Source organism: Xyrauchen texanus, chromosome 21 (genome assembly GCF_025860055.1).
Source record: "Xyrauchen texanus isolate HMW12.3.18 chromosome 21, RBS_HiC_50CHRs, whole genome shotgun sequence".
Classification (NCBI taxonomy): domain Eukaryota; kingdom Metazoa; phylum Chordata; class Actinopteri; order Cypriniformes; family Catostomidae; genus Xyrauchen; species Xyrauchen texanus.
This window is the reverse complement of record NC_068296.1, coordinates 31,623,191-31,647,106: the sequence shown is the minus strand read 5'-3', so window position 1 is coordinate 31,647,106 and position 23,916 is coordinate 31,623,191. Positions and strand designations below refer to the sequence as shown.

The following is a 23,916-nucleotide window of genomic DNA, read 5'->3' as shown; positions in this document are numbered from 1 at the left end:
GACTGACAGGAAGAACGAAAGACTCGGACCCGGCCGAACCCGAAGACTCGCGAAAGATGAACTAATCATTTATGACTTCATGTACCTTATGCGATGTTGCGCGCATGCGCGGTCAACACAAAATGAACGAATCACTCTCTGAGACAACTCGGTAGTCCCGAGTCATATTAAAGTTTCGCTCAAAATGAACGAATCGTTCATGAACGACACATCACTATCTGATTGGTCACGTAAGAAAGAAAGTGATTACCTGCCTCCGAATCACAGCAGTGCTGATGTAGGGCCATATCGCACTCTTGCTCGTGTGATATTGCTTAAGTATTTTATGGTTAAAACAGGCGTACATTGTTGGATTGGCATTCCTCCAATTCATATTCAATGTGTCCAGTTTGTGTCCACTGAATTTGTCCACAACAATGGCAGACTTATACTAGTTGTTAGATAAGTTAATAAGTAAAAACAATTCTTATTTTTCAGGCTGGTCCAGCTAATATGCATGTACGTTTTAGATTGAACAAACAGGCAATGCCTCTATCAAAAAGGCCATTGGTTCTTTTAACTGAGAAGCAGGATTCTATTCCAACATGAGCTGTACTGAGCGTTGTGAATTTTCCAATTCATCCTATTCACTGAGTTATCCATCTCCTCCTCTTTATACTGTCAATAAGCTCTGAGATCTCTGCTATTCTCAGTCTATGGCTCTTTTTTTGGGTAGGAGTAAACAGTATGCTAGCGATGATCTACAAATAGAGAGACAGTGAAAGATAAAGCACATTTAATATACAGCCAAACAAACATTTGAATCAGAGCTTTGTGCTGAAACAATGATCCCACAGAGCAAAGACTCCACTGTATCGACTCCAGATTTTGTTTACTCAATTACCACATTGTGTTGCAGCTCACGTGTCTCTCGGTTCATGCGGTCAGACCTGATCAGTCTCTCTCGTCCATTCAACCTCAATCAAGCCAATGATCTTACCTATTAAGCTGCATCTCAACAAATGTAATAAAATGTAACAAACTGCATGTGCTAAATATGATTCTCTTACACTGTTTATTTCCATATGTTACAGATTTCGAAGAGGTTGGGAATAAAGCTTTCTCGCTAATTGCTCAGTGTGGATCATCAGGCACATTTTCTCTGCATCGTTAGAAGTTCCAGAAAGCATTTTGGTGAGTCATCAATGGAGGTTTATTTTTATAATTTGTAGCAATATAAAGGTCATTTCACATGATTTGTGTCCCCAATGTATTTTTGAAGCTAAATCTACCTTTGGTGCCATGTTACCCTGGTCAAGCAACATAGTGGTTAATAAGCATGATATGGTTATGTGGTGCATATCATGAAAATGAACAAAATAGAAGAGAGACTAATCCTGTTAAAATTAAGTTGTAAAATGCATTTTTATTTTATGTTTTTATTTTTTTGCAAAACCTGTCAATGGTGAATTGAGAAAATGTACCTGACAGAAGGATTTCTTACTGGCCATGACATTTTATTTGGGTTATTACATTTGAAATTAATTAATTTCACAACTTTGCAGATGTTAATTTCTGAAATGAGTCATTGTATTTACTTGCAAAAGCTCATATTTACTTGCATTTGCCACTTGGCGAGTATTCATTTGCAGCCCTGTGTACATCACATCATTGACGGCATATAATTTATATTCTTTCTACAAAGCAATCACATTGAAGTCCTGGCATATATGAAAGGGCCTTAACACCCCCACCCAACCGACCCAAAAATGACAAAGGAAACAAGCTGTACCATGTTAGTACTGCAGTGTTACCTAGAGCCTTCATTTATTTGCTCTGAATCAACCTCGAAATCTTCCTACCTTAAGTGGTTGTCAGGGAAACAAATCACTGCAATGCTAAAGCCCTGAATAACTCACTTAAATGTTATGTTTCTGGCATCTAAAGGGCACAGATGTATGCTTATATACTTTTATGTCCACAAACAAACTATGTCTGGTATTTGTAACTGGAACATTTAAGAGGATGCATTAGCTGAGCTCATGAAATATTGATTGCTTGGGTTATTTAGTTTTATCCGTGGTAATAGCATTTGGTTGCTCTGCCATCAGGCTTTGTAGAGGATCCGTCAGGTCTCCGGTCGAACTGTAGCAGCTTTCGAGATTTCTGATTGGAGTTCAAGTTACATCCGCTTTCAGGATGTGGCTATGGAAATGTTCGGGTGGATAATATTTCGTGCTAATCTAATAGCAGCAGATGACCGTTTCTCAAATGTGACTGTTATTTCACGACATGCACTAGTGATTGTCTTTGTGCTGGAACATGACTGCTGATGGATGCTCGAGTGTGTGTAGGCAGGTTGTTGTGAGCATCAGCTTGTGTGTAGGTTGTATGGACTAGAACCCACAGACTGGCCTTGGCTTAGCGAAGGCTAAGAAAGGATAAAGAGCTCCTGAGAGAGACAGAGCTCTCCAGCCCCAAAGCAGCTTACACCAGCACAAATTCATATGCTGGTCGAGGTTGGTTTATGTTGTTAGTGCTGGTTTGGTGGTGGTAATGAAAGAGCAACCTGTGGGCAATAAAAGTATACCCTGGGAACCAGTGAGACTTCCAGATAAGAACTAGTCAAATTTAAAACTACAAAAACAAATATTGCTCAAATGTTCTGTCCAAGGAAAATTCACAAACAAGGCCACTTCTGGGGAATGAAAATTAAAGTTGAAGCCACTGTGGCTTTTCAATGAAATATCATGCTGAACCATGCTCAATTGGAAAAGCTACTGGAACTGTTCCGACCCATCCTCAGAACCATTTGGGCTGATGGAGGAAAAGCAGCTATTGTGTCTCTGTTGCTCTATAAATATATTTCTATGTTTGTTTGATTGTCCCAAATGCCTGACACAGCAACAATGATTACATTTACATGGAAACCAGAAAGTGGCTTATTGCGAGAAAGCAGCGTTCCAGTTTCGTATACACTGGATAAGCAACATACTCTTTACTCCCATATACATATGAATCGGTCAGCAAGCAGCTTTCTCCACAGCAACGTAATTTAATTGAGTAAATAACAAATATGGTTTCCGAGGAAGACTTCAATATTTTCTTCTCTGTTGCTTTGCTTTATTTCCAGATGTTCCAGAGTTGTTGCTTTGTTTATTTCCTTAACTGTCTATTGCGACCTGCACAAATTCCGTCTAGTAAGGACACCAGCACACCTGTAGTGACCAGCGACACAGCACATGCTTTTAAGCAGGGTAGGGATGCCTGGTATACTAAGGCAGGTCAAGTTCCTTAACCCAGACCACCTATTGCAGCTTAACCTCTGCCTGCTCTAAATTTCACCTTCACCTGTGAGTCAGCAACTCCTCCTGCTCACCCACGAGGCTTACTGTGCAAGTAAGAAAGGCTCTTCACAAAATGGACAATAGCTTCACCAAATAAATCATGTTCAGTCTCAGAGCCCTGAGGGTTCAGAACAAAATATGCTGTTTTAGGTGTGTTTTATAGTCATTTCTTGCTGTTAAAAGAAAAATTAATCCCAGTCTCCTGCTAGTACACCCCGTGTTAATATCTTATGGTGCTCGCTTTTAACTACGATTGGATTGCATAGGCCTTCGGCAGCAAAACTCGGATAAGTGTGGCAGATGGAAGCAGTAAAGAGTGTCCCAGGGCCTGTGCTGGTGTGGAGCAGAGCTGTCTTTGACAGAATGAGAGATTGCACTCGCTACTTCAGATGAGCCTACTGGAGATCACTTTGTTTTGAAGGGCAGTGAAGAGGAGGGGAGCACACTGTGATTCATGCTCCCCTGATGGAAAGCTCTCAGTGCCCTGGAGTACACACTTCAGTACAACACACGTCCACTTTTTCATCCACCCGAGAAAAAAAAAAGTCCTCTTCCTCATCCCCTTTTAGTTGGCAAAAGAAGATATGGGAGTTTGGGAAAAAAGATAACAGTGCCATTTCTCAGATGCAGGGCTCATAAACATCAACTGATCTTTTGTCACCCTGTTACCTGTCACCACCTTTTGTAAACTGAAGTGGCCCGCCGCGGTTTGGCCGAGGCTGCTGCAGTCATCCTTCATCATAATTTGATGAAAGTTAAGGAAGCACAGGAACACCACTGACTTGAAATGCATCTCTGATTGAATCAAAAGGAGTTCAAACAGAAAGGCTTATGCAAGTGCATTCTGTTTGATGGAGAGAAGAGAGTGAAGCAGAGGTCTTTGTAGCTCTGTCAGGTCAATTTATGGGCTGTTTCAGCCCCACTGTTAGCCCTTCTCCACCGAAATGGTGATGTTTGCATGCCGAACCTGTGGTCAGCTGGTTCACGGCTGGGGCAATCTGGAGCCTTTCGTAAGCTGGCCGTGCTTTTCCACTGACTTCAGAACTGAACAGTGACGTAATGGGTTACGTGACTACTTTACCTGGCCATAAACAAACATGGCATGTCACAACAGTGCATACATGCATTACAGCTTTTAATCTTGTTTTTGAGGACACATTTAAATGTACAGAGTAATGCAATCCAACGTTACTACATTGCTTAAAAAGATTATCAGAGACGACATCTATGCTAAAAATGACAGGTTTACATTACATTATATTGTATGAACTATGGCTTGCTAAATTCTGTAAACTGTAACAGTGGTATCATTATTAATAGAGATGCATCGATACCACTTTTTCTCTTCCGATCCGATTCAGATACCGGTGTTGTTGTTTTTAATAATCAGTTAAGAATATCTTTACATTTTGTGTTGAACAAATTGGGAGTTCTCTGTAATATGTAAAGAAACACAAAACTCTAACTACACATTATTTCAATATAAATGTACAAACTATTAAGAAAAACGTTATTGTTAACTAGTATACTGGATAATGTAGCAGCAAAATTAACAGTAATTTTTTTTTTTTTTCAGAAATGTTTCAACTTACATCTGGACTTTATCAGCCCACTTTTCATTCACACAGTTATTTTTGGAACCTATGCAACTTAAATATTGTTATAAATTGTAAAAAAAAAATACTTATGATGACAATAATAGTAATAATGAATTGTTAATAATATTATTATTATTGACTTTTAATTTGAAATACAACAGTAATATATCTAAATTGTGCACTTTTAACCCCTCACGCTTTTATTTTGACATTCTAAACTCTCCAGGAATTCCTGTATGTGTCTCTTTGTAGGAAAGATCACAGTAGTTTCATTCGCTTCTTATTAAAATTGTGGTCAAATGCACCTCCAGTGCTGTTCTAAATGCATATTAAAAGTGAACCAAACTATTGAGTATCTGCATCTGAGATGCTGTTTGTGAGTAGCGCTCAAATATTGTGCAGCATTTGAAAGATAAAAATAGCCGTGAGTGTGTGTGTAAACAGAGCAGCGCCATTCACTGACACGCTGGAGCTGCGCATACTATATATTTACTTATTAAACACAGCCTTTTGTGATTCACAGAGCTAGCGCACATCTTCAAGAGGCTTTGAAGAGTCATTTGAACTGCTTTAATCCAGAGCGGATCGGTGCATCCCTAATTATTAACATTGGTGTAGCAGATGGTTATATTTGGAGTTCTGCCATATTATTATGTTTACATCTTGATTGAGAATCCCTAAGTTTACTTAACAGATAGCCGCAATCTTCCGTAGTTAGTGAGTAGCTGGTCAAAAATTCCATTACTAAACAAAACAGTGCACAAAATAAGAGAACAACAGTGTAAGGAAAGCTAACAAAGTTGGCAATATAATAACTTACTGAGATCATCAGCAGAGGACACCGCGATTCTGTGTTTCTCGAGCCTGAATTGAATATCCTATTTTGATAGCTGGCTGGTCAGTGTCTGAGTCTAAAACATTGTTGCTCTGTCCACTGACACTTTTGTTTAGGTCCTTCTTACTGTCCCTGCACTCCCTTAAGTGTTTTTCAATTTGTTTATGATTTGGTCAATTGTCTGATTGATGCAGGCGCACATCATTTCGTGCTGTATGTTCTCGTAGGCGATTTCTTTCCCTTTGCGATCTCTATAGTTAATCTTGAATCTCCGTAAAGCCCATATCACAAGTAGAGTGCACGATTCATCCGGGTTACCTGAACGCTTTTGATGTCTGATAATTTTGTGGAGTTTTTATTGTTTTTATAGAGTGAAGAAATACTCTTTGCTGCAGACGGTAACTACTGATGTTGTTTGGGAAAAATTTGGTGATGAAACATTATCCCGCCCTCCTCCCCCTGACATAATAGGTTCCTAAGTGGAGACCAGCAAGCTTTTGGGGCCGGTGTCAATCCAGATTTTTGGCCCTGGAATGACATTTCCTGTGGTGAAAACATACACAGAACAGTTCAAGAATTTCCCAGAAACCCGTCCCCAAACCATGTCGGTGGAAAGACCGTTTCTTCCTGTCTCACACAATCGATGAACAATCTCCATACATGTGCTTTATATAGCAGCTTAAACATAAATAAACCTGTATTTCTTTCTTTTTTTCTTTTCTTTTCATGTTTTCAAAAATACTGTCAATTTCTTTCTGTTTTAAAGTTTGGAATTATCAAAAAAATGACATAGGAGGGCATCTGAAGACTTCGGTATGAACACACCCTGTCTAATTTGGTACTGATATTGTTTATCCTCTTCCTTAAAAATGAGAAACTATCCTTTACTGTCTGAGTAAGAGTGTGTGTGCTATTGATGTGGATTGGTGAAAGGGAGTTAGACATGCTGTTTGTAAATGACAGATGATAGTGTGAGACATGGCAGCTCTCTCGCTTTTTATTCTATTCTAATTTTTTGGAGGAAGACAGGCTCATGAATAATGCAAAGGTAGGTTAAATGATGTCAAGGATTCCGAATAAGCTTAGTGTTTGTTATGGATCTACATGTGCCGTTTCGCTGTATGTGGGTGTGTTTACTGTGGGGGGTAAGTGAGCACTTGCTGCTATTATGTGGGGAAATGTGAGAGGTTTGGCATCTAAACTGGGAGATAGACGTGTTTCAGTCAACTGGTGTTACTAGATTTAAGAAAGGAGTTACGCAGCAGCCAGACTCCAAAGATAGTATATATTAGGGGTGTAACGTACGGTTCGCCACCCACGGTTCGGTAAGCATTTGCACCGCGGTTCATCTCAAGTTTAATGACGCATCTGGATCATACACTTTGGCGAAGAAAATAAAGTGCCAAATAGACATGCGCAGTTAAAACCTCCGCTAATGCACCTGTATTGCTCTGTAGACACGCTCTGCCTGTTTCAAGTGCGTCAACTTTCTACAGAGAGAAGCTGTCTTTTAATGGTAAGTATAAGTTGAAAACGGCATGCTTAGAAACAAGCCACAAGATAGAGAAGCATGTTTAAATGTATTCTACATAAATAATATTATTTTAGAAATCTGTAACCCTAGTAATGTACTTGAAAGTAAATACATTTATTGAAAGTCAAACATTTACATTTAAAAATGCTATTTATTACAGTACTTAGATTACAGTTACTAATTAATTTGTAATCAGATTACACCCAGTATGTCATGTTAATAATTGTACGTAATTGTGGGCTTACTCAGTTTATGGTAACATTGAGGATACTTTTGGTGTGTTGGCATTTGTAATCCAGAGTAAATTATGGGTCCTGAAGCAAAACCAGTTGAGAACTGATCTAACAGACAGCGTGAACCTAAGGCCTGTTTCACACCGAATTTTTTTTTTTGCATCCATATAAAAAGGTTAGAGTATTCACACTGGGCATGTGAGCAGTGTGTTGGTAGTTAGATGGAGCATTTCCAGACAGTGAGACGTGTATTTCAGCACTGAACTCAGAAAATACAACTGAAATGTATGACAAACCTATTTAACAACATTATCTTTTGTATTATAGCCTTTAATGAAGCAAAAGTAAATAATTGAACGAACAGCTCCCATTGTTTGAAACAAGACATCGGTTATGCTTGATGCAAATTCCACAATCAGTGACAGGTACACAAACACACTCTCTGTTCAGAAAAACTGAATGGATCCAGATGACTTAAGTAGTTGAAATCTAAACTTTTGTGGGGTTTTGTGTTTTCTTTTATTTAGATTAATCACCATTTGCATTTAATGTGATCCCTCACCCAGAATTCATTTTTTTTCCCTGAATAGAGCTTCAGCTCTCTAATGCAGTAAAATCACAGCCAGTGTGTAAGCTCATCACAAGCCTCTGCTGCATTTATGCTACAGCTTCAAGTACGCACTACTTGGTAAACAATGCTGATGTTTACCAAGTTGAAGGCTATGCTGCTTGTGCAAACTCCCAGGTTCAAAAGTTGTTATGTGGAAACAGTTTCAATTTTTCTTTGTGGAAAATGAATACATAAGAATATAGATTAAGGGCTTCTCAGGGCAAGCTATAAAGACCTCTGACCTTCGAGGCAGCAGACTCATTCTTATACAATAGAGTTTTTAAACAGCTTGTGAATGGATGTATTGACTTTCACTATGAAGCCTGGTTAGTCTGATTGGATCTCCCACTGGACCATCATGAACCAGAACAAAAGGTATTCCCTGCAAGTAGTTGAGGTTAATTCTCAGAAGGTCACGGCAGGCGTCCTGCAGAGCTCGAGCACTGGACTTGAGGTGTTAGTACTTCCGATCTTTCACAAGAATTCACAGCCACTGTCATAATATGTGTTCAGATACTGGTGGTTTTCATTTCTCTGCCGGCCTGCTATTGGTTATTAGCATGCATTTTCTGATTGGATTTCAAGGGGAGGGTCTCTGATATTGTGACTACATACATCATTTACTAGGTTTTGTGTTTTACAGCATGTTGCCTACCAGTTGCTTGAGATAAAGCATCTGCCAAATGAATAAATTTAAATGTTACATTTTTACAAGTTTTAAAATACAAGTTTTACCTTTTGTATTAAGCCATGCGATAGTAAAGGCTTTTTAATTAATAAGAGTCCCATGGCTATCTAGCTTTTTGGTTTTTGGACTGTTAAGCTACATACTTGATTAGTCTAATGGTTGAATGCACTGCTGAAATGTCTCATACTCGACACCCTGCGGCTTAGCGACATGTGACCTTTAACCCTTTAGTGGTGGGGCGTGAGAAAGTCAGAAAATTTGTATTACCAATAACAATACCAAAAACTCACCACTTCCATCTGTCATATTCGAGTCATTCTATGAAATGGGTGGCCTTTAACATGTTTTAAAGTTTTTAGTAGTCAACAATATGACTTCTATAAATTATAGAAAAATACATAAAGAATAAATACTGTTATTTCTGTCTATTTTGTGTTACAGGGTGGATATGTTATGCTTGACAAATCTTGAAAATCATCTAATTTAAAATTATTGTTCACTATTATTTTAAGTTAAATAATGAATAATCAAAATTCTGAGACACAGATAAATTATCCCATTTCAATTCAAATGTAATTTTTTTACGTATAAATGTGTTCCCTTTACAAAAGGCTTCACTACGATGTTGCGCTGCTAAGCGCTACGGGGAACAGCTTTCGCTGTGAGCCGAGCTGAAATATTGTGTGAAACACGTCAATGAACATTGACCGGAATTTATAGCCTCGGCTGATGTAATCATTAGATGCACCTGAGGCCAGGCTATAAATGGATACGTCACCAGGTGTCATCAGAAACTCTTTTTTCAGAGCGATTCTGTTTCTGTGTGTTTCACACACCCTGTCAAAACTTTCTTTCCTCTGTTAGGAGTTAGAATCAGTTAAACAGTGTGCAGTGAACTTTGTTCTTTGTTCTCTTTTCTCTTCTGTTTAGAAAATATTATATATATATATTTCTAAAAAGAGAGAATGACTGAAAGCCGCAAACGGTGCGTGTTCCCCTCTTCTCGCTCTATAGCTGAAGACGACACACATCAGTTTTTGCTGTTTGTTTGGGAGCACGCTGCTCTCGCGTTGCAGCAGGGGCGGGTGCGAGCACTGCGATTTGGTTTAACAGGCAGAGTGCATCATGCTCGCCTCGCTTGCTTCTCTCCCCAAACCCAGCTGTTTCTTCACATGATCTCGACGCTTCTCGGATCATGAGGTGGATCGCTATTCTCTTCCCGCCTCGAGCTTTCCGTCCTCGATAAAAAAATCTACGGAGGAATTGCTCGATGTTGTTACTCGTGCAATTGGTCTGGCCACGCGAAAAAGAGACCCCCAAACGCTCCAAATTAGGGGATAGATTTTATCTTCCAGTCTAAGACAGGGAACGCCTCATGGGTTCCTTCCCTTCTTTGATAAACCTCCATTAAGAGCTTTTTCGCTCATGGAGAACCCCTAAAAAAAAAAAAAAACAATATATGCATTTTCTTCCTGTGTTCACATACCCTCGACGTCATTATATTCGACTGTCGTGGGTGCTGAGGCACGGCGGTATTCAGTGATGCCGCCGGTCGAAGAGACGCTTATGGGCTATCTCTCGCCGGGCTCGGCATCGTCACTTAAGTAGCCCTCTCTCCCTCAAAGCCTTGTAGGACAACCTCCACTTTAGTGGGAAGGGCTTATCAAGCAGCAGGTCAGGCTGGTGCTGCTCTGCACACTATGCTGTTTTACAGGCGTACCAGGCTGACCCCCTGGGCGACCTGAGTGTGGGTTCTGCGCTTGACGAGCAAGCCGCAGACCCGCCTCGGTCCTGACTGAAGGGAGGCTCAAAAACAAAGCGTGGCGAGTCGTGCTCCTCCTCCCAGGGATTGGGGACAGTCTCGCCGCCCTCGCCAGCCCCGAAGCAAGACCCAAGAGAAAACCCTGACGGTCTTGCACCTAGATTAGGGGGTAGCTCCCCTCGGGACGGGGCGCGTGCTTCACTTCACCCCTCCCGGTACCCCCTCGAAGCCCCCCATTCCCGCCACCTCTTGGTGTTTCGGGTTGCAGAGGCTTCCACCAAAATTGGGTGTTTTCGCTGTTCCTGCATCTTATTCAGGACGCGAAGCACCCGACAACCCCTCAACAGGAAGTGTTAAAATATAATACCCATCTCAGAGATCCTGGCAGCGTGGAAACTCCTGCCGGATATATTCTTTTTGTGGGTCTTATAAGGGCATCAGGATTTAATTCACTCACCGTTTTTCCGTGTTTCAACGGCGTTCTCACTACCGTAAACCAGATTTCTTTTTTTGTAAAAACGAAAACTCATTCTCCTGGTTAAAGGGGCCACGGTATGTGTTCCCCTTCCAGAGAGAGAGTTAGGTTATTACACTAAATACTTCCCGTTACCCATGGAGGGTGAGGGGTGGCGTCTGGCTTAGATCTTAAAGCTTGAACTACCCGTGGGTGTTCAAGTCCAAGATGATGCCTGTCAAGACGGTCGTGTCTCAAGCCCTACAACTCGTTTGGCTGGTCACCATCGATCTTATGACGCACTTCTGGACTTCATTTAGAAGTTCTGCCACAACATGGAAAGTTCCTGAGGTTCACTTCCGGGGGCAAAGTCTTCCAGGGTCAGGTTCTTTCACTCAGCCTAGCCATTTTTACCCGCACATTCACAATGCATGATGTAGCGCTGGCTCCTTGCGACTCCGGGGCATCTGCATTCTGAATTATGTAGACGACTGGCTGATCCTAGCGCAGTTCCAGGAACTGGCAGTTCAGCACAGGGACATCATCTTAGCTCATCTGTTTCTCTGGGGTTGAGGCTCAACGCCAAGAAAAGCGTCCTCTCTCCCACTCAGAACACTGTCTATCGGGGCATCGTATGGAGTTCAATCTCAATGCGGGCACAACTGTCTCCCGCTAGGATTGAGTCCATTTAGATCACCCTGAGCAAAGTCAGGCTAGGTCAAGGTTGCACTGTTATCAGTATCTATGATTTCCAGGTCTCAGGGCGAATGCGTCCACAGTGATCCCTCTGGACCTTCTGCTCATGAGACCGTTTTTGTTGTGGCCAAAAGCCAGGGGATTCTTCCAAGGGCCAAAACCCCTAGGCTAAATAGGGTTACGCGCCTCAGGCTTCATTCCCTTTCTATGTGGTTCAGACCCCGGTTTTCTGCCTTGGGTCCCACTCTAGGTGCGTCTTGTTGTCGCAGGTTGCTAACGACAGACGCCTCCCTGATGGGCGGGGTAGCGGCCTTAAGTGGTCGTCCAGCATAAGGGGATAGGAGGGTCGTCAGCTCGGTTGTCACAGTCACTGTCTCGGGTTGATGGCTGTATTTCTGGCCCTGAAATACCTCCTCCTGAGGCTGCCATGTCTTGGTGCGGGTGGACAATGCAGCGGTAGCCTCTTACATAAATCATCAAGGAGACCCACGTTCTTGTCAGCTGTATTTCTGACACGTTGGGTTCTCCTTAGGGCCCAGGGCAAGCTCCTGTCACTCAGGTCATTTATATCCCTGGATGCCCGTATATGGGAGCAGATTTACGGTCCAGACAGAAAATACCAACGGGGGAGTTAAGAACTCCACCCTAAGGTAGTAGTTGCCCAGAGTTCGCCAGCAAGGGTTTTTGCCTCTTACTGATAGCACCGCGCTGGCCGAACAGGGCTTGGTTCTCGGAGCTAATCTCTTCCCTTGACGGCTCACCTTTGGCGATGCCGAACAGGAAGGATCTTCTGTCTCAGGCACAGGGCAATATTTCATCCCTGCCCCAAATTGTGGAATCTTTCATGTTTGGCCCCTAAGGGTACCAACTGAAGGACACAGGGCTCTCTCCTGAGGTTATCGAGACCTTTTTAAATGCCGGGCTTTTTCCACTTGGAACAAGTTTAGGTGAGATCTTAGGGCAGAAGAGGACCTCTTCGCCTCTATGAATAGCGCAATGTCTCCTCTAATTCTCCCTGAAATCACCCAGCCCCCTTGGGTCTGGACGTTAAGACACATACATGACCCAGAATGCATCTATATGCGTTTCTTTCCCCAGTTTCTCTGCTCCCGGGAGTCTTGGCAATGTTCACCAGCAAGGGTCTTGCCTCCTATTAATGGCGCTGCGCTGGCTGAACAGGATATGGTTCTCGGAGTTAATATCTCTCCTCGACGGCTCGCCTTGGGCGATTCCGAACAGGTAGGACCTTCTTTCTCAGGCTCGGGGGACATATTCATCCCCGGCCCGAATTGTGAAACCTTTCATGCTTGGCCCCTGTAGGGTACCAACTGAGGTTCACAGGGCTTTCTCCTGAAGTTATCGAGACCATTTCAAGTGCTAGGGCTCCCTCCCTTGGAACTGATCTGGGTAGATTTTACAGGGCAGAAGAGGACCTCTTCGCCTCTGTTGATAGCGCAATGTCTCCTCTACTTCTCCCCGAGTCACCCAGTCCCCCCTCGGGGTGCTGATCGTGGTGGCGCATACATGGCACAAATGCTCCTGCATGCGTTTCCTTCTAATAAGTTCAAATTACAGAACCAGCTAACTGCCAGTTTGCTTCAGTTCTGGATTTTCTGTGGAAAGAACTGTCAGCGGGCACTTGCCTCGCCACTGCCAGGTTCTATGTGGCTCCCACTTCGGCTTGCCACGCCTTGGTGGGCGGGGTGCCCTCTAAGAGGCATCCTTGCTAGGACCTCTTCATAGGGTAAGACCCCCCTTTTTAAAACCTCTAGAGTCAGCGTTTGTTAGACTTCTGACTCTCAAGATGGTTTTTCATATGGCAATTACGTCTCTAAGGAGACTTGGGTACCTACAGGCTCTGTCTCTTTTGCTGGCCTGTTTTGAGTTGCCCCAGGTAGGACCAAGAGCATTCTTTGCACCCTCACCCTGACTACCTGCCCAAGGTGCCTTTCTCGACCCTTGGCCAGTCATTCTCTAAGCCTTCTGCTCCCTGCCGTTTGTAATGCCGGAGCAGCTAAAGACTACTCAGACTTTGTCCACTCTGTGCCCTTCAGAATTATGTCCACCGCATTTGCTAGTGGCGTAAAGTCAGGGCAGCAGTTCTTCACTTCGAAGCCGTGACCGGGTTGTCACTTTGGGTGAGGGACCTTACTGCCCGGGCCTACGAGGCGCGTTCGAGCTTCGCCAATAGGTTTTAGGGCGCACTCTTCCAGAGGGCTCTCCTCCTCTAAAGCCTTGGCTAGAGGTCTCCCTCTGCAGCAAGTTTGTGGTGCGGCAGGTTGGTCCTCTCCGCGCACATTCATTAAACTTTTATAGTTTGGATGTTCTTGCCACTCTTGGCTCTTACGCCCTTGAGTTGACACCGAACAAGTTTGTGGTGTGGCAGGTTGGCACTCTCCGCACACACTAATCACATTTTATGGTTTAGATGCTTTGCTACTCCGGACTCTTATGTCCTTGAGTCGACATCTCAGCCCATGCCTAAACAAGTTTGTGATGCGGCAGGCTGGTCCTCTCCGCTCACATTCATCAGTTTTTATGACAAGTTTGTGTTGCGATAGGGTTCTCTTCGCACACATTCATCGAACTTTATGGGTTAGATGCTTTGCTACTCTGGGCTCTTATGCCCTTGAGTCGACATCTCAGCTCATGCCTGAACAGGTTTGTGATGCGGCAGACTGGTCCTCTCCGCACACATTCATCAAAAAATTTATGGTTTAGATGTTTATGCTACTCCGGGCTCTTATGCCCTTGAGTTGACATCTCAAGCTCATGTCTGAGACCTCTCGCGTTTTTGTGAGTACACTGCACAACCGTAGGGGTCCGGACAGCCCCAAGTGCAGCGGCGTGGGTATTGCGTTCCCCGTAGCGTTTAGCAGCGCAACATCGTAGTGAAGCCTTTTGTAAAGGGAACGTCTCGGGTTACATGTGTAACCCTTGTTCCCTGAAAAAGGCGGAACGAGATGTTGCGCTGCTTTGCCGCACTGGGACATCCCAGGACTGCTCTTCAAAAAGAAGTATCTGACGACACCTGGTGACGTATCCATTTATAGCCTGGCCTCAGGTGCATCTAATGATTACATCAGCCGAGGCTATAAATTCCGGTCAATGTTCATTGACGTGTTTCACACAATATTTCAGCTCGACTCACAGCGAAAGCTGTTCCCCATAGCGCTTAGCAGCGCAACATCTCGTTCCGCCTTTTTCAGGGAACAAGGGTTACACATGTAACCCGAGACGATTCCTGTGATTGATTTGATTGAACCAATACACATATTGTTATGGTAAAATATTTACATTAATGCACTTTTAAAACATATTTATATAGAATTTCTATACATTGGACATATAAATACATATACAGTATTTATACAAAAAACACAACATGAAATAATATTTAGCTTCATGGTCATCTATATGCTAGTGTTCTTCTAAATGTTGACAAAATTCATTTTCAGAAGATATAAGGATTTCAAATCTGCCGTCTCTCTCTTCCTGCTAAAAATACTCAGGAGCATCCATGACATCACATAGAGGTTGAGAACCCTTGTCCAAATCAAATTATTTCTAGAACAAGAATGTACTCTACCCCTACAACTGTTCAGCACTCTGGCTGTGTTCTAACTGATGCTGATCATGCCTTCGCAGGCACTTTGAAGGGAGCACAATCCATGCCATAGGGTCATTCCAACCAAAATTTCCAATAGGAATTACTTACAAAGTTTTAACTGACAGTTATCACCTTTCAACCTTCTGAAGCACAGAGGAGGGTAATTGTCTTCAAAGGGAATAGGGCATAGGAATGATCACTTCAGAATGGTACGCACCAGCACAGGAGTGGGATAAGAGCAAAGTTGCCATAGTTTATTTATATTTTTGTAAATATATGTACAATTCCAGAAAAAACAAAGTGTTTTTCGTTTTATTCTTTATGCTTAGTTACCTGTGATTAAGCAGCATGGTGTAAAGGGGTATGTGTGTGTGTGTGGCTGTAAGCTAAAGCCTACTGGCTATTATTTTTAAGTCGTTCAACATGTCCTGTTCCCACTTTATGTTTCAGTAGGAAATGTGTCAAAACACCAAATGGAACTGCGCTCGTCGAGGCACAGAGAGAGCCACACGCAGTTGCTGTGTGTGTTTGTCTTTTTAAGTTTTCATTAAACATTATTTTGTCTGTCCAGCTGGTTCCCGCCCCCATTTTAACCTTGTTACAGACACTTAGTTGCATCTTTGTCAAAGCAAATTCTGACATGAGACATATTCAGCAAGTTTTCTTATAACAAGCAAAGGGGATGGAAATGTACTGCTTTGCCAACAGTGTATTTTGGCCTTGAAGGGAGACATAACCCTTTTTCACTTGTGGAGATTATACAGTTAATTCAGGATAACTCTCATTAAGATTTAGCATGTTAATGTGGCTATGACATATTGATAGGATATTCGTTTTGGAGGAGTAGAGCTTCTATGGTGCTGCTGCTGGTGCTGCAGAGCATGTACAGAGACTTGCTACTGCTAGACATACACAGAACCCCCAATAATCAAGACTAGCAAAACCCTCTCAATAATCAAGACTAGCAAGTACAAGCACACCACCCGCTTCACAGTACACCCGCCCCCCCAATGTTTCAACCAAATCTATGCCAATGAATCTCAGTGTAGCAGATGGAGGTTAACTCAGATGACCACTCTGTACTATTGTAGTGAGCAGAATAGCATCTCAGAATGCACATGTCGAACCTTGAGACGGATGGGCTACAACAGCAGACCACATTGGGCCCTTTATTAAGACCATACTGAGTGAGTGTATGTAAAATAATTTCATAGAGATAAGGCATAAAGTCTTATAATTAATGGCAGAAGCTTGCTGTTTGCTTAATGTGACTTTTCATCTTTTTTAAGAGTATAATAAGATTCTGTATGTGGTGTTGATGTGTGGGTGTATGAAGAACTGAATAAGTTCTCTCAGCAGAGTGCAGGCGGTCTCAGCAAATACTGCCAGTTTTATTTTAGTCATGTCTGAGTTCTCAGATATAGTCGGCGTTCAGGATGCAGGCAGCAGACGCTGTGATGGGGTGAACTCTATTTAGAAAAGCTGTCTGGAGCCAGAGATAGGGGTGACCGCAGACTGACCAGAAAGCGCTTAGTGAAGTTTGCTAACGCTAAAACTAACCTTTTCTTGCTTCACATCCAGCACTTGTCAGAACTAAAATTCAAATTTTCTATTAGGTTTGTGTATGTGTTTAGGGTGTGTGTGTAGTGTCAGTATTGATCATTTTTATTCACACCCATAACAACACTTCTTAGCCATCACTCAATAGGGGATATGGGGCTATTTGTCACACTTTTTAGTCCAGTCAATATTTCTCAGGGTAGGTTTATTTTTTGTATAGACATATACCTTAATGCCTTGGCTTAACATAAAGCTACAAGAATTCTCACTGTTATTTCCCAGGAAAAAATATGCAGTTAAATAAATGCCCCATGTGACGAGGAAGAGTGTGTGGCCAGGCCGTAACGATGGATGCTTGGTGCTGAATCAGCCAATTAGTGGGAGAGGGATTAAGGGGAGCTGGGGATGCCAGTTGGAGAGAGATGCATGTGGCCACGCTGTCTGTGTTTAATGTCATGTTTAAGTTTGTGGATGTCATTAAAAGTATCCCGGGAAGGTGGACAGATGCGCTGTTGTCGAGTCCTCGCCGCTGCCGTCCACTGGGTAGCGAAGCTGTGTCCATCCGCCAGGGGATGGAGAAGTCGCTCTTCCCCACTCCCCTCTCCTTCCCTTCATCTCTCCCAGGGCTCCAGAGAGGTGGGGAAGACCTACCGGGAGAGTACGTCATGCTGGAGTTTTTCTCAACCTGAATCAGGCAACAAAGGAGTGTGAAAAGGAGGAGGGAGTGGCCGGGCCGTAATGATGGAAGCCCAGTACTGAATCAGCCCAATCAGCGGGAGAGAGATGCCAGTTCGAGAGAGATAGAGAGATGACCACTGCCACGCTGTCTGTGTGTTTTATGATATGCTTAAGTTTGTGTATGTCATAAAAAGTTTGTTGACTGCTCAGCCAGTTCCCGCCTCCTCCTTGCCCATCCTTACACGTTACACCCCACGTGTGTTGTTACACTTTATGGGATAAGTTGTCACATCAGGTTAATCAAGCCTCAGAGAGGCATAAAGGCAGACTGGAAGCTGCGGTGCGACAGAGAGAGAGAGAGAGAGAGAGATTTATGGACAGCTGTCCGACACCTTTGTGTGTTTGTCTTTTTGTTTCAGTTTTATATTAAAACTATTATTTATATTGTCAAGCCTGTTCTAGCCTCCATTAATCCCTTTACACTGGTGCCGAAACCCGGGAAGGAGGGGTTCCCAACCAACCGACTGGACCGGTTATCACTGCCAGGGGCTGGGGAGACCCCTATTATCCACCAAAAACGCGGGGCGTTACGTCCGCCAGAGGCCAGAGGTCTGCCTCCGATCTGTCCAGGGAGGCGTGGCTATCGTCGATTAGAGGGTGGAGGAGTGGCCGGGGACCAAGCTATGGCATATCGGAGAACTGGCGAGTACGTTTTTTTTTTTTCTCTCTCTCTCTTCCACTGCCGCTCCGTGTTGGCCTATCTCTCTTTTTAAAATGTTTTTGTTAATTTGGCACGATCACCGTTACGGCGTGTGGGTGCCACACATTTTTTTTTTGGTTTCCCCCCCCTAATCCAGGTAGACAGGGATGACCTGCCAGGGATGTTAGGGGGCTCCCCAGCCTGGGAGAAGAAGGGAGGAATGTAACAGGGTGGAGGGTGCACACCCGGGCCCTAATCAGACTAATCAAGCCGTAGAGATGGATAAAGGCCAACTGGAAGCTGCGGTGCAGAGATAGAGTGTTTTACGGACAGCTGTCCGACCAGTATGGTTTTATTATGTTGCCACTTGTTTACACTATAGCTACAACAAAAATATGATGATATTGACATTTTAAACTGAATAAACGTCAGTCTGTTATTCTATTTTAAGTGGGTTTTGAACTAGGTATATGAAGCCATTACACAAAACCACTGCCAGAGGAAACACACTCAAAACCTTGTGAGTTGACTCTATTAGCCTAAAAATCCCATAATTTGGCTAAAATGAAGACTCGAAAAATGCTTTTTAAGTGTTCAAAATATTCAGATGCGCTATTGTGATCTTTTGACCTCTGGATCCATGCAAATCCTCTGGTGTTGGGCTGGGTATTATATTTCTTGTTTTCTTGTAGTGGTCATGTCCAAGCCCCCAATCATGACAGCGCACACAGTGTATTCACACTCAGGGAGGAGGATTAGAGAGTGTTTTTACTGCATGTTGCCATTGTTAACATAATTTCCTACATGACCCCATGAGTCATAAAATGCGCTGGTATCTATTTTGAGAATCAGATGAAGAGAGAGAAAGTAAGATGGGGGTGGGCTGGTTAGTAGCAGGAACATTTTTCTGACAGCAGTCGGGCATACTTTTGTGTTTTAGGGGATATAGCAGTGGACAACAGAGAAAACTCTCCAGACGTTTGAATGTTTAGCCCTCACACAATAGATACAGTGAAGCTTAAACGCTAAGCTCTAGGTTTATAAAACCATTATCTTTCAATGAATTTGCCACAGAGATTGTGATATTTTGTTTACAAGGATTAGAAAGACCGCCATCACAGTCTAGCGGTTAGCACACATGCTCCAACACATTGCAAGAGTGGCACAACTCAGAATCTGGCTTGTGTCATTTCCTAGTCCCATTTCCTAGGCGCTGTAAAAAAACAAAAATCCTTTACTGCAAATGTACAGCACACTTAATGTAAAGCTCAAATGCAGTTTTTTTTATTATTTTTTTACAATATTTATCAAATACTGGAAGCTACTGTTTTTCAAAGTAATTAGAGTACTTCTGGCACCAGTGTTGTAAAGAATATTACTGGCAGCAGTTTCACAATTTATTATTATATATATATATTTATATATATATATATATATATATTTTTTTACTGCTCTGTAGCTCTTACTGTTGTAGAGAATTTCAGTTCAGTTTAAGTTCATTTTGCCAAGATGGAACTTGGATTATGGAATATTTATTATACATTTTTCCCAAATTTACTTTGCAAATTATGTCTCGGGTTATTTAACTGTAACCCCTGTTCCCTGATAAAAGTGGAACAAGATGCTGCGCTGATTTAGCACTTTGGGAACAACTTTAGGTGTGACCAGCTGTGAATATGTGTACAACATGTCAATGAAATTTACCAGAATTTATAGCCTCTGCTGGTGACATCATTGGATGCACCTGTAGCAGGGCTATAAAAAGATGCGTCACAGGTGCATCGTCAGGTATTTTGTCTGAAGAGCAGTCCTGGGGCATCCCAGTGCGGCAATGAAGCGCAGCATCTCGTTCCGCTTTTATCAGGGAACAGGAGTTACAGTTAAGTAACCCGAGACGTTCCCTGTCAAAAAGCTACACTTTGATGCTGCGCTGATTTAGTGATTTGAGAATGAGAATACCCACGCCGCCACACTGTGGATGTCCGGACCCCTTACGGTTGCGTAGTTGTGCTCACAAGAGCGCGAGAGGTCTCAGACATGAGCTTGTGATGTTGACCCAAGGACATACGAGTGGCATGAACATCCGAACTATAAAATCTTATGAATGTGTGTGGAGAGGACCAGCCTGCCGCATCACAAACAAAAGGTAGAGTGAGCCCTGATACCTAATGGTGAAGCTTGACCGTCATCTTGATAATATCAGTGGTAACCATTTATTTACATCTGGCAAGTAGGCTATTGTTCTGAAAGAAAAAAGCAACTAATAATAAAAGAAACGGTAGGCTATCATCTGCTCAACCACACAGCACGACCAACGTAAAGCGTACACTTTTACTTACGCATCCCTCTACTGAAGCGCCACTAAACCTGATGTGTGTCACGCTTTGAGTGGCTTGTGATGAGCATGGGTTTGTGAATGGTTAGTCCGGCCTGCGCACTTCTGCTGACTAGCGATGTTTAGTCAAACTTTAAGATTTGGCATGCGAGGGACTTTAACATGTCGATGGATTAAAATACATTCTCCTCTCTCTTGCTATCGCTCACAAGTGAGTGATTATTACAAATGCCAATGGTGCATCAAACAATAAATTTAATTAAATAGTAAAGTATTTTCATGTCATGGTAGTGTTTTTTGTACTGCCTTATGTATGCTGATTTTTTTTTTTAATCGTTGGAGTAATTAAATACAGTATTTACACTTCACATAAAGGTTGTATTCATTAACATTAGTTATGAACATGAACTAACAATGAACAATACTTTTAAAGCATTTATTAATACTATATTATTTTAATTAAAAGTTGTATATGTTAACAATGCAAAATTAACTAACAATGAACAATTGTTTTTTTAAACTACATAGTGTACATGGTCGTGCGGTTCATCAGTTGTAGCCAAGTGCTGTTTTGTGTGTGTGTTAGAGGATGTGTAAACATACAGGGTGTCTTAAACAGTTGTTAGAGAAACATAATGCTCCCTGTGCTACCTCACTCCCGTTGCTGCACCCCCTCGCTCCCCAAGCACGGGACTCCCTCTGAGTGATAGATTACTGTATCTCCCTCCATGGTGTCCTGGTTTACCCTCACCTCCCCCGGCAAGCCTCTCCAGTGACCTTTAATACCTTAACGAGGAGAAAACATGAGGTGTTAACTATCCTGAATAAAAATGGGAAGGGCAAACATGCTTGTTTATCAGAATGCAAGCTTTATTGTGAGGAAGTATTCCATGTTTAAAAACAACAGGAAACAGCATTTGCAGTTCATTTAGCAAATGTGGCATTTGTGGCATATTTCTGAGCAGTTGTTGACCAATATGGTTTTTTAAATGGCAGAAACTAGTACCTAGTACTAGTACCGTACTGAGTTTGTGGGCAATGGAGGAGTCAGGAGACAATGAAACAGGTTCAAGTTCAGAGTTTATTTGTGATCCCGTTGTACACTCCTAGTCTTAGGATTCTCAGACACTCTTTAGACTCTTTAACAATGTTGACTTCTCAGGTATATAAGTTCACACTAGACACTTGTGTTGCTCTCTCTCCCACACTGATGCTCTAGTGTGCCTTATCAGGTCTCCCTCGCCATCACAATAATGAGAGACAGGTGTTAGAGTAATCATAACCCAGGTGACAAGCCTTACTGCTCTCCCTCTCCCAACATTTCTGGAGAGAAAGTCAGCCGCAACCATCTGCGCCTCTAGTCTGTGGATCACCTCGAATTTAAAGGGCCACACATTAGTATCCTTCATGCGGTGGAGCCATTGCAGATGAACAGAGAGTGAATGGAACAGAGAGTGAAGGCCCGCCCCAGCAGGTAGTAGAGGAGGGTAAGAACAGCCCACTTAATCACAAAACACTCCTTGATGGTACTGTACTTTGTCTCCCTGAAAGAGAGAACTAATAAACAGCACCGGACATTCCTCCCATCGCAGCTCCTTGAGAGCACTGCTCCCAGTCCCCTGTCAGATGCAACTGTCTGCAAAACAAAAAGGAGAGAGAGAAGTCAGGAGCATGTGAAAGCGGCCCCCCACAAAGTGGTGATCTAAAAGCACAGAAAGTCCCATACACAAGCACACACATGCGCACACATGCGCTCACAGACAGTGGCTTGAGTCAATGTAAGTGAGTGTAATCAAGCATTCTTATCAGATAATGCTTGCTTTGTCATTTATATTTCAACAGGCTCTCATTATGAGGTCTTATCACAGTGATGAGGAGCACAGCAGACAGTCTGGAGAGGTTTTAAATGAAACACACTGTTTACACTGTAGTCTGTCCCTGATTCAACATTACTGAGAGCATCCCCAATTTCCAACATTTTTACAATTAGCAAGAAGAGTTGAGGGGCAAATCTAAACTTTAAGGTTCAAAGAACAATTGAGTCCATGTAAGAGATTCAGAATTGCCCCCACAAAGTGCGGACTTTACTTTCAGGAATGCCTGTCAGCAAGACTCGGCTCGGGGGTCCCTTTTTAGTAACTTGGCACAAACCTCCGGTAGTAGCCGGCCAGCCCCAAAAACTGCCATACCTCCTTGATGGACTTGGGTGTCGGCATGCCGTGATCACTGCGGTTTTGTTAACATTTGGATGCACCTTCCTGTGACACAAGAGAAACCGCAGATACTTAACTTTCACCCGCCCAATTGCTCACTTCTTCGGGTTGGCCGTGAGTCCCGCCTGTCGCAGGGCTCTCAGGACAGCCCTCAGATGTGGCATACGCCGCCGCCAGTCATTACTATAAATTATAATATCGTCTAGATATGCGGTGCCATAAGCCATATGCGGACTGAAGATCTTGCACATGAGGTGCTGAAATGTGGCCGGGGCCCCGTACAAACCAGACGGAAGCGTCATGTATTTGTGTTATCCGAACGGTGTGACAAAAGCTGTGTTTTTCCCTACAGCCCTTGCTCTGCCAGGTTCGTGTGACCGGGAAGGGGTGACAACACGTAGGCAAATGCCCACTGATTGGGAAATGCTAATTTTAGTTCGGCAGAGACACAAGTCTTGATAAGTGGGTACATATATTTTACTTGGATTGGCCAATGAATCAAACTGTATGCCTTAAAAAATATTAAAATAATGTGCTGTATTGTTGGTCACAATTATAATTGTGGTGGGAAACTACAAAGTAAAATTTTTACAAAAAATGAAGTAACAATTTATTTATTTTTACTATTAAGCAAGTGTAAGGAAAAGGAAGATGGTCAACCAAGAGTAAATGCACATTCCTTTTTCATTTTACTTTGTTTCATGTTTTGTAACAATACTAGTGGTCAACCAATATGTTTTTTTAAATGGTCGATAACGATATCTAAAGAGCTGGATCATCAGTTACAGAAACACTCAATCCAGCCCATCTGGCACCAACAATCATACCACAGTCCAAATCACTGAGATCACATCTATCGTGTGGGTGTAGCACAGTGCATATAGTTATGCATATACGGGTCACATCAACCATCGGAATGGGGATAAAATGTTATCTCATTGATTTCGACCGTGGTGATTGTTGGTGCCAGATGGGCTGGTTTGAGTATTTCTGTAACTGCTTATATCCTTGGATTTTCATGCACAACAGTCTCTAGAGTTTATTCAGAATGGTGCCAAAAATAAAAAAACATCCAGTGAGCTGC

General features: G+C 42.7%; 1 protein-coding gene across 2 annotated transcripts in view; it reads left to right on the top strand.

Annotated features, from left to right (window-relative positions):
- Positions 1-23,916, top strand: part of LOC127661409 (xylosyl- and glucuronyltransferase LARGE2s-like) — a 113,556-nt gene that overhangs the window by 33,053 nt on the left and 56,587 nt on the right. For both annotated transcript variants that reach the window (XM_052152100.1, XM_052152097.1), the window contains exon 2: positions 1,074-1,173. The gene's annotated coding sequence lies outside the window, so the exon portion shown is untranslated. The remainder of the gene's footprint in view (positions 1-1,073; positions 1,174-23,916) is intronic.